The sequence below is a fragment of the Eublepharis macularius genome, chromosome 2 (genome assembly GCF_028583425.1).
Source record: "Eublepharis macularius isolate TG4126 chromosome 2, MPM_Emac_v1.0, whole genome shotgun sequence".
Taxonomy (NCBI): Eukaryota; Metazoa; Chordata; class Lepidosauria; order Squamata; family Eublepharidae; genus Eublepharis; species Eublepharis macularius.
This window is the reverse complement of record NC_072791.1, coordinates 214628775-214640454: the sequence shown is the minus strand read 5'-3', so window position 1 is coordinate 214640454 and position 11680 is coordinate 214628775.

Below are 11680 nucleotides of genomic sequence, written 5' to 3'. Positions count from 1 at the left end.
AGATTTCAACTTGCACCAACATTAAAGAGAATGTATATAAGATGATATACAGGTGGTACTTAATGCCGAAGAAAATAGCATATGGGAATTCCAAAATGTCAGACAAATGTTGGAAGTGTAACAACAATGAAGGGTCATTGTATCATATGTGGTGGACTTGTGAGGTAGCTAAACAGTTCTGGGGAGATATTTTAGAAGTTATCAATGAAATTTTACAATTTTCAATAAAAAAGAACCCAGAACTGTTGCTGCTGAACTTGAACATGGAAGAAATCCCTATGCAGTACAGAACATTACTATTTTATATGACAACAGCGGCAAGAATTTTATATGCACAGAAGTGGAAAACACAAGAAGTACCGATGTATTGTCGAAGGCTTTCACGGCCGGAGAACGATGGTTGTTGTGGGTTTTCCAGGCTGTATTGCCGTGGTCTTGGCATTGTAGTTCCTGACGTTTCGCCAGCAGCTGTGGCTGGCATCTTCAGAGGTGTAGCACCGAAAGACAGAGATCTCTCAGTGTCACAGTGTGGAAAAGATGTAGGTCATTTGTATCTACTCAGGAGGGGTGGGGTTGAGCTGAGTCATCCTGTAAGAGTTTCCCCGGGTGTGGAATGCTAATGGCGGGAGGCTTCACTGTATCCTGAGGAGGTTCTTTTGCATATGGATTGGTACTTGATGTGCTAATCTTCTCTGCAGGGCTATTGTCAGGGATAGAATGTTTTGTTAGCCTGGTGTTTTTCAGAACTGGAAACCATGCTCTGTTCATTCTTAAGGTTTCTTCTTTCCTGTTGAAGTTTTGCTTATGCTTGTGAATTTCAATGGCTTCCCTGTGCAGTCTGACAAAGTAGTTGGAAGTGTTGTCCAGTATTTTGGTGTCCTGGAATAAGATGCTGTGCCCTGTTTGCATTAGGCTATGTTCAGCCACTGCTGATTTTTCCGGTTGTCCAAGTCTGCAGTGTCTTTCATGTTCTTTTATTCTTGTCTGGATGCTACGCTTTGTGGTCCCGATGTAAACTTGTCCACAGCTGCAGGGTATACGGTATACTCCTGCAGAGGTGAGGGGGTCTCTACTGTCTTTTGCTGATCGTAGCATCTGTTGTATTTTCCGGGTGGGTCTGAATACTGCTTGGAGGTTATGCTTTTTCATAAGCTTTCCCATCTGATCAGTAGTTCCTTTGATATATGGCAAAAACATTTTTCCTGTAGGAGACTGTTTTTCCTTGGTTGTTTGATTCATCCTGGGTTTGATTGCTCTTCGGATTTCATTTCTGGAGTAGCCATTTGCCTGAAGTGCGTGGTTTAGATGATTAATTTCCTCATTGAGAAAGTGCGCTCACATATCCGTCTTGCACGATCCACTAATGTTTTCATTATGCCTCTTTTCTGTCGGGGGTGGTGATTGGAGTTTTTGTGTAAGTACCGATCAGTGTGAGTTGGTTTCCTGTTCACAATGGAGTTGGTTTCCTGTTCACAATTCACAATGGAGAAAGAAAGCGAGGGAAAACTCCCATTCCTGGATACCTTGGTCATCCGCAAAGCAAACTTTCAGTTAGGTCACAAGAGATAGGTCACAAAAGATAAAAGCACCAAACCCAAAGATAACTGAACCAAAGTTGCAAGGCCCAGTCCCTGTAGAGAGAACGCTGGCTAAAAGCTGCTCAGCATGAAGTTAAATGAACAACTATTGAGGCCGATCTCAGAAGCTAAGTAGGGTTGGCCTTGGTTAGTAATTGAAGGGGAGACTGTTTTAAGAGACTTTAAAAAGAGATTAGACATATTCATGGAGGTGGACAGAGGATTAGCTATGATGGCCAAATAGAACCAATTGATTTGGTTTGTTACGATATTTGTTTTAGATGAGATTCATATGGAGGGGCCCTGACCGGGATAGACCAGGTGAGCCTGATCTTGTCAGATCTCAGAAGCTAAGCAGGGTCAGCCTGGGTTAGGAATTGGATGGGAGAGCTCTATTGAAGATCCGGGTTGCAGAGGCAAGCAATGGCAAAACTCCTCTGTTAATCTCTTGCCAGGAAATCCCCACCAGGGGTTGCCATAAGTCAGCTATGTCTTGAGGGCACTCTCCCCAACCACCAAAGTTCACCTGCTGATCCTGTTTGCGCATCCCAGTTTGCACCCTGATTTTTCAAATGGAGCAAGAGAAACAACAGCTGTGCTCCCACACCATGTGTGCTTCCTATCGCATATTTGATTTTTCAAACAAGCTACCATCCGCAGCAATTCTATTTTTTTTGGTTGTTGTGGGTTTTCCGGGCTGTATTGCCGTGGTCTTGGCATTGTAGTTCCTGACATTTTGCCAGCAGCTGTGGCTGGCATCTTCAGAGGTGTGGCACCAAAAGACAGAGATCTCTCAGTGTCACAGTGTGGAAAAGATGTTGGCAGGTCATTTGTATCTACTCAGGAGGGGTGGGGTTGAGCTGAGTCATCCTGTAAGAGTTTCCCAGGGTGTGGAATGCTAATGGCGGGAGGCTTCACTGTATCCTGAGGAGGTTCTCTGCAGGAGAAGATTAGCACATAAAGCACCAATCCATATGCAAAAGAACCTCCTCAGGATACAGTGAAGTCTCCCGCCATTAGCATTCCACACCCTGGGAAACTCTTACAGGATGACTCGCCTCAACCCCACCCCTCCTGAGTAGATACAAATGACCTACATCTTTTCCACACTGTGACACTGAGAGATCTCTGTCTTTTGGTGCTACACCTCTGAAGATGCCAGCCACAGCTGCTGGTGAAATGTCAGGAACTACAATGCCAAGACCACGGCAATACAGTCCGGAAAACCCACAACAACCATCGTTCTCCAGCCGTGAAAGCCTTTGACAATACATCTATTTTTTTTTGTTTATTGCTGTTTTGCATTGCTAAGAAAAAGCAATATCTATCCCTTATTTCTCTATATAAAGCCAATCCCATGAATGTTGGCGGGAGAGAGTAAAACAACATTTGCTTAAAACTTTCTTAAAGGGACTTTCTTTTCTCTTTACCCATTTTCTCCCTGAAATTTCTGAATCACTGGATTCTTCTTTTGAAAGAGAAAAAAATAATACGAAGAATCACTGGGTATATCTAAAGAAGTGAATTTCAGAAAAAGAAATTACACCCCACATAACTGTTGCTTAGCTTTGGGTGGATGTAGCAATTAGTTCGTTGGGGCTGCAGCTCAACAGTCACTCATGCAAGAAACAAATCCAAGTTCAGTCCTTGGCAGCTCCAGTTTTAAAAGATCTTTAAGAAGTAACGTTGGAATGAACCTTTTCTTCCTGAGACTCTGGAGAGCCCCTGCTGGAGTTCAGAGAAGACAGGGCTGTGCTAGACAGACCAATTGAGTGATTTGATATAAGACAGCTTCATATGTTTGGCATCACTCATCAGATGAACGTGTTTCAGGGTTAAGCAGGGAAAAGGAATGGATGCTAAGAAGAAAAGGAACGGTACTGGCTGATCAGATGAATTCTTGAAGATTAGTTACTGAAGTTCTCATTTTATGGAAAAAAATTCAAAAAGACATTAAAACAGACAAGTGCATTAAGAATTTTAAAATAAGCTTTTTATTACTTAATATATTTTCACCAAAATTCTAAGTATAGCAAAAAAAAAGCAGAGAACACAGCAGAGCCGCATTAATTTTTCAAGCCTTAATGTGCTAGACAGGGAATAAGTTATTACATCTGTTGCCCTCTGGGAGGAAAGAATGAAAAGCACAAAAAAATGATTCTCCCCGTTAGGGCTGAATAACTGAATATCAGCTGATTTATGCAGTCAAGAAGCGCACAAAAGAAAAGCTTACAGCAGCTTTTGTATTATCATTCAGAGGGAACAGTGCACGCTACAACCAGTGCTGTGAGATTAGGAAACATGGCGGAGCTTATTTGTACTTCTCAAGGGGGCTTTTTACAATTAGGGGAAAATTTCCGATGAGCAGCTCACTTATGGGTGATGATCATCTGCGTGGATGACACTTCTTTTTCATGTCACAATTGCAGCCTGCGTGCCTTTCATTGGGACATTCCAAGAAGAAGAAAACGCAGCAAGATCCAGAACAATGTGGCAGTTCCCAATCAAAGAGCTTCAGGAGAAGTACTCACATAGTGTTATGTTCCTGAGCCATGAAATACCAGATTCTTGGATCCATTCCCGGAAGAAAGGAAAACACCCCACAAAGTTCCACACCCCACCCCGCTGCGGCCCTGTTTTTGAAAGAGAGGCGCATCTGCTACTTTCTTGAGTGAGTTGGTAGGCCAGAAATCTGAGCCAGGAGTGTGTTTTCAGAAAGAGTGCTTCCTCTGATCAATGAGGTCTCTCTGCCAACAGAATCTATGCATGGATAACAAATGAGCAAAGTTATCCCTTCTGGACTGGAAAGGAACATTTGGATCTCATAGGACAATGAAAGGAAGATGATTATTTTTTTCTTGTATGTTCATAGATGCAACCATTATACTATATGACAGGCTGTCTCTTGGCCATGTTTTTTAAAACTGAGTTTGTGTACTGCTTTTATGCTGCCATGAAAAGGAAAGCTCATCTCTAAATTCTAACACTACTACTACTAATAATAATACTAACAATAATAACATTCCATTTATATATCACCCTTCAGGTAATCTATATATATATATAAAACGAAAAATGTCCTGACTGACTCATCAACACTCAGCCCAAATCCCCAGACCTAGAAATGTGAAATTTGGGGAGGACATTATTTTCATGATGTACATTTTAAGAAATTCACCCCCAAAGGGGTTAAAAAGGGGTCAAATGTGTTTTCCCATAGGGATACATCTTCCCTGTGAGGCTGGCAGGCTGCTCCTCCCCACCCCCCCACCAACTGCCAACTTGGCGACTCTTTCCTGAGGTCATTTGCATATGTGGCCTGATTGGTCATCACCCCAATATTCTATACAGTATGCAGTTGCTGTTGGGAGTCATTGAATGTGTCCTGAGGTAAAAATACACCTCCCAGTCTTCCACTCTAGGGTTGCCAATCTCCCTGTGAGGCCTGGCTTTCCTGTGTGGCTAGCAGGCTCCTGCTTGCTTGCACCCTCCCCCTCCCCGATGAGTCAGCTGTGGAACTCTGTCTTCTGCATAAGAACTTGTACAAAGGGGTGGTGGTCTATTTGGATGATGTCCTGGTGTACATTGCTGGAAAATTACATTATTTTCACCAAGATGTGGAAGAAATGGGTTGCAACAGAGGCTTATTCTCTAAAAATTGGCCCCAAACCTAAGCTTGGGAGTAATTTTTAGCGATTCAGCCCCAGGTGCAACCCATCGTTTCCATGTTGCGCTGGAAATGACATCATTTTCTGGCAACACAGGAGAGTGTGAGAGTGTGTGCTAGGTAAGTACCTGTCATTGCCCCCCTCACCCCCTGATTTGGCCCCCCAGGAGACCTGGCAACCATGGAAGATAGGGTTGCCAGCCCAGTGCTGGCAAGTTGCCGGGGATGGGGGGATAAAGTCACAAATGAATTGTGCTGTGCCAATGCCATGACATCACTTCTACAGCGACAAGGAGGAGCCCACTCAAATAGAAACTCAACAGAAAGGAATACACATGAGTGGGATGCATGAGCAAATATAAACAAATATAGGCAGTCAAGACAATATATAGGTATAAATTGTCAACATTAATCAAAGATCACAAAATTAAATATCATGGAGTATGTCACACAGACAATCACAGTGCTACGGATATACATGGGAAGACATCCAGCAGGTAAATTCCCATAAGGTAAAAGTCAATGTAAGTCCAAGTCAATGTAAGTCCCAAATGACTCAATATTCTATAATGTTCCAGGTGGAGAAGAATAAGGTGGCGGGATGCCAATAGCAGAGCCCACGACGCCCGACAGTCAGCGCCAGCTTGAGTCCGCTGTTTCGTGTCTATAACGTCTTCAGGGGCAAAGTACTTCCACCAAACTATGGAAAACATCAATTTCCAGTGTTCTCGTACATATTCATACATAACTGTATCGAAAAAGTAAACAATGTATTTATAATACAAACAATCTTACCAGTGAATAGGAATCAATATACTCAGTTAATCATCATAGTCAATTACGGAACAATCACATCCGGCGTCCTCACGCGCAGCCCTTCACAACAGGGTGGGATTATATGCATCACTAATTTGTGCCTTGACCTGATTTAAAGGGAAGTGATGCCAGCGCAACGGTCTCAGAGTCACCGGAAATGCTATAGTGAATCCTGAAGTATTGTGCTGATGCAATGATGTCATTTCTGGGTTCACGTGGAAAGTGTTACGGTTTCAGCACAATGCTGATTCCCTCACCTCCAGTTTGCTCCCACTGTTTCACTGAGATACCCTCTCTGAAATCCCTCCTGAAGCCAATTGGAGGAAAGCCAGGATTGCCTCTTGAGTTTGGGGAACATATGCTTTGGGGGAGAAAGAAGTAGGGACCATGAAATGAATGGTACCCATAGACACCTGCACTAGGAATACTACAAATTTCATGTCAAATGTGTTTGGCAGTCTGTTATCTTGTTTGATTTTGACATTGAGATGCTAGCTGGCTAGTGGATCTGCTTGGTTCTGCACCAAATGACTCGAATACCTGCCAAACAGCTTTGCATCATCTTTTTTCAAAGCTGCACATGCAGTAAAAGAGGACTGAACTGTACTGTACTGGTATGAAGGAATATGCTGAAGCAACCTGCTGAACAGCTGCAAATGAGTCAACAAACAGTGTCAAAAAATTGGCTCGCTCTGTCGAACAGCCGGAAGTTGAATGAGCATCTCTAACATATACATAAGCAGAAAATCCACTTTGACCAAGGAACAGAGGTTTGTTCTACTGTCCACTCCAGGTCAAACCAAGTAGGAAAGCTCACCTTCATGCTGGGTCATCACTGGAAGGCAAGGTATAGACAGGGACATTCGGACAATGTGTGTGTTAGGCGCTGTCAAGTGGCCTCTGACTTAAGGCGACACTATGAATGAAAGACCTCCAAAACATCCTGTCATTAACAGCCTTGCTCAGATCTTGCAAACTGGAGGATGTGGCTTCCTTTATTGTGTCAAGCCATCTCATTTGGGGTCTTCCTCTTTTCCTACTAACGTCCACTTCCTAAGCATTATTGTCTTTCCCAGAGAGTCTTGTTTTCTCATGATGTGACCAGAGTAAAATAGCCTCAATTTTGTCATTTAAGCTTCTAGCACTACATTTCAAATGAATCAGTTTTCTTTCTGTCATCTTTCTTCAGTGTCCAACATTCACATCCATGCAGAGTAATGAGGAATACCATAGTTTGGATTATCTTGATCTTGGCCCACTGAGGGCCAAGCTACAAGTGATGAATGACACTTGAATGGCAAATGTACTTCTCCCTGTTCACTTGCCCTCCACTCAATCCACTTGCCATTCAAGTGTCATCCGTCACTTGTAGCTTGGCCCTCAGATACATTCTTATGCTTAAGGATCTTTTCTAGTTCCCTCAGGGTGCTCTTCCAAGTCTCAACCTTCTGGTTTCTTGGTTGCAGTCTCCCTTTTGGTTGATGATTGAGCCAAAGAAGAGAGAATCTTGAATAGAGGTGAGTATGGTCCGGAAAATGGACCAAAATTTAGCACAGTCCAGCCCAGTTTGTGGACCGTGAACACACTGTGTTTTCACAATCCACGATCCACTCACCTTTCCCACAAATTCTGGTCTGTTTGGGCCGGTCCACTGGTCTGTGGTCTGTGAGTCCAGACATCCTGGCACCAATCTATCAATTCTCTAGGCAATGGAGAGGATGTCCGCAGACCTTTTGCAGACCTTAAAAACTTAATAGGCAGCTTTGCCTGCCGAGCAGAGAGCTCCCATTCTGCTTTATGGAGAAAGGAGCAAGAATGAATTCCCTAGGCAATGGAGGGGTGGACATTCTGCAGCCAATCTTAGCCCTCAAAACCTTGATAGGCAGCTCTGCCTGCCAACCAGACAGCTTCCATTCTGCTCTATGTGAGCAAGGAGCAAAAATGAATTCCCTAGACAATGGAGGGGTGGACAGTCTGCAGCCATGGCAACACTAATCTTAGCCCTCAAAACCTTGACAGGCAGCTCTGCCTGCCAACCAGAGAGCTCCCATTCTGCTCTATGCAAGCAAGGAGGAAGAACAAATTCCCTAGGCAACAGAGGGGTGGACGTTCTGCAGCCATGAGAACACCAATCTTAGCCCTCAAAACTTTGATAGGCAGCTCTTCCTGCCAACCAGCGAGCTCCCATTCTGCTCTATGGAGCAACGAGCAAGAATGAATTCCCTAGGCAATGGAGGGGTGGACGTTCTGCAGCCAATCTCAGCCCTCAAAACCTTGACAGGCAGCTCTGCCTGCCAATCAGAGAGCTCCCATTCTTCTGTATGCGAGCAAGGTTCAAGTATTAATTCCCTAGGCAACGGCTGGGAAGGTGTCTGTGTGGTGAGTGAGGGGGCTCTTCCCCCACCCTTTTCTGTTTGATTCTGCCTCATTGCATCTTTTTGGTGCTGATAGCCAATGCAAGTCAATTGGCATCTGCTACTCTAGTATCTACTGGAAGTTTCCTGGGGGTGGCAGCTTTGGGGGTCTGTAAATCGGATGTCCAAAATGCAATCTTGACTAACCTTGGAGGGTTGCTGGAGGAGAGGCTGCTGAAGATTCTCTGTGAGTTTGGGCTCTCTAGGTGTGACAGGGGCAGAGCCAGGGCTGCTAGAATGATGGGCCATGGACTGATGAACGGGACTGATCCATGAAAAGTTCGTGGTCTGTGAAAATTGATGGACCATGGGCTGGTGGTCCATGGGGTTTTTCTGGCCCGTGCCCACATCTAATCTTGAACCATTTCAAATTCCTCGCTGTGAACTTGAAAATTGTGTCATTCCTCAGCAGTCATTACTTTTGTCTTCTTGATGTTCAGCTGAAATCCTGCTTCGGCGCTTTCTCCTTTAACCTTCGTCACTTGTCTATTCAAGTCTTCACTGGGCATATAAGGCAAAAGAAAGATCCTGTTTGCTTTCCTGAGTTGGTAACAATATTCTGTTCACCATGGAGACGTATGATATGAGTGAAGGGTGAATGGAGTACCTCTAAGGGCACGGCCTCGCCCCTCTCTTTTTCCGAGTACAGAAAGGAAGGGAGACAAGATGAGGGCAGAGTCTGGCAGAATAACTTAGTTCTATTCTTCCTGCGATGCAGTGGTTCAGCCTTATGTCACTTGGTGTCAACACATAAATAACTTGGGTCAGAACAGCAAATGGCATGCTGTGCTTAATATGACAGCACAGCCAGCGTGAATAGCATGGCCAGCAGCCATAATGACACAATGACACTATAATATTAGTGTCATTACATAATTGTGGCATTATGGCTGCCGGCTGTGCTATTCAATATGCAGATCAAACGAACATTTCAAGTTAACTGTTGAAAAAAAAATGTGAAGGCAAAGATTTTATTTTTGGCAATGTTGAAAATGAATTTGAACACGGGTGAGTATTTTGGCTCAGTTTTAGCCCAACACCTTTGCTTTGAACTGCCTGCTCGTTTATTATGCATGATGTTTCATGTGGAATTGGAAGCCTTTTTAAACCAGATACTGATTCTAACCATTGTAGGTTCGGGTTGGGAGAAAAGGAGCCACTTTTTTATCCATGAACATTTGCCTCTGTTCACATTCGTATCTGGGATATCTGTGTGGTATAATTTATTTTTTTTATTTATTTATGTCATTTATAGTCCGCCTTTCTCACTGAGATGCAAGGCGGATTACACAGTGTGAGATTAGTATAGTCAATTTCAAGGACATTTCCATAAACAATGCCATAGGGTAAATAAACACAATTTTACCAAGACAAAGCATTAGTAAGAATCCAACGCAGAGTTGAAGATATTGTCAGGCTATGGAGAACAGGATACATAGTAGCTGACTCCCCCCCTTGCAGCAAGAAATCCAAGCTCTCTTAAGTCAAGGTTGTTTATTGGAAAATCAAGACTAAAGCGTATATATGTCCATAGATTATACAGAAGCAATATAAGCGACTGGCTGTACATAGATCTCTTGCTGAGAATGACGTAGGGGAGGCTTGCTACAAAGTTCCAGTCCCTCCCTGGGAGCCCCCTGCCTGCAGGACCCAGCTGGGCATAGTCAGTGGGAGAATAGGAGAGAACCGTCCCAAAGACGCTGTGGTGAGCCATTTGAGACAAGCGGACTGGCCTGTGGGAAGTAACTACACATACTGAACAAGTACAGAAAGACAAGAAAGATGGAAGGACTGTGGATAACAGACCTGACCGATATGCTGAAACAGAACATAAGCAATTCTAGGGCTGACATTAGACCACTAGAAGCACAAGTAGCTCATAGGAACACATACATAAGACAACAGATAGCATGTAAGGCAACATAGTGGAGAAGTCTATGGTCCTTAACTCTTTAGCAAAGCATCTGAGACCCCCTCCCTACAATACAAATGCCTTTTTTGAATAATTCGGTTTTGCATCATTTGCAGAAAGGTAGGAGAGCGGGGGCTCTCCTGACCTCCTCAGGCAGGCCGTTCCACAGGGTAAGGGCCACCACAGAGAGAGTGCTGGAGTATGGCCTAGAAGATCTGGGCTCGGGCTCCAACTCGGTCATGAAATCTACTGGGTGACCTTGCGCCACACGCCCTCTCCGTCTCACCTACTTCAACAGAATGTCCTGAGGATAAAATAGAGATGGGAGAACCATGTACATCTCTCTGAACTCTTTGGAGGAAGGACAGGATAGAAGGAAGCTGCCGACTCACTGGCAAGCTGGGTTGGCACCTGGGACAGGACGGAGAGGAGGCGCGATGAAGAGTGGAGGCGGAGCGTCCATCCAACGCCGGTCCATTCGCGTGGTCAGTGCCATTGCTACTCAAGCATCTGCAGGAGCAGCTTGTCACCATGCCACCCTCCACAGTTTTAGAGCTCTTGAGGGGGCTCTGTCACAACTTTATGGGTTGGTGGTTTTTTAGGCATTGGGCCGGATCCCAACAGGGTGAGTGGGCCTGCGGGACTGCTCACCCCGATGGATCTGGAAGCAAGGTTTGCCAGGCAGAGCCGGTGACAGAATGGCAAGTGCCGAGGTGCCAGCGGCAGGCTGGCGGGTGATTCATCGGTCGGCAGCCAGCCCTACGATGCCAACAGGGATCCTGCCCAGATGCCAGGCCAATGCTCCATACAGCTGTAATCAATAAAGTTGTGGCCATTTCTAACCCATGCAAGTGTCTGGTGTGATTACTTAGCTGCAATGCAGTCCGACATAGCACCTAGGTGGCAAGTAGATACTCTTCTAAATTCAAATGCATTTTTGACAAAATCTTCTCGTGTAAGTGTACTGAGTTAATGATATGCAGAAACCAACTAGTCCAGAATTGTCAAATGTCGGAAGTGTTGCACACAGGAATGGATGGGTTTTCTGCTCTGAAAGTCGTAGTGGTTTAGCAGTAGCATCACCCCTGATAAAACAGACGTTCAGGACTGACAGCCATTTGGATTTTAGGCTTAGAAAGCTTGTCAACACCCACTCTTGATGAACAAACATGGTCTCTTGGCTGCTAGCAATAATAGCCATCTGTCTGAATGGCAGAATTCCTGGCTCATAAGTTGGTTGGAGTGTTTCACTCAGGATGTCGAGGCGCCAAATAGCAAAAGTTCTGAAACACCA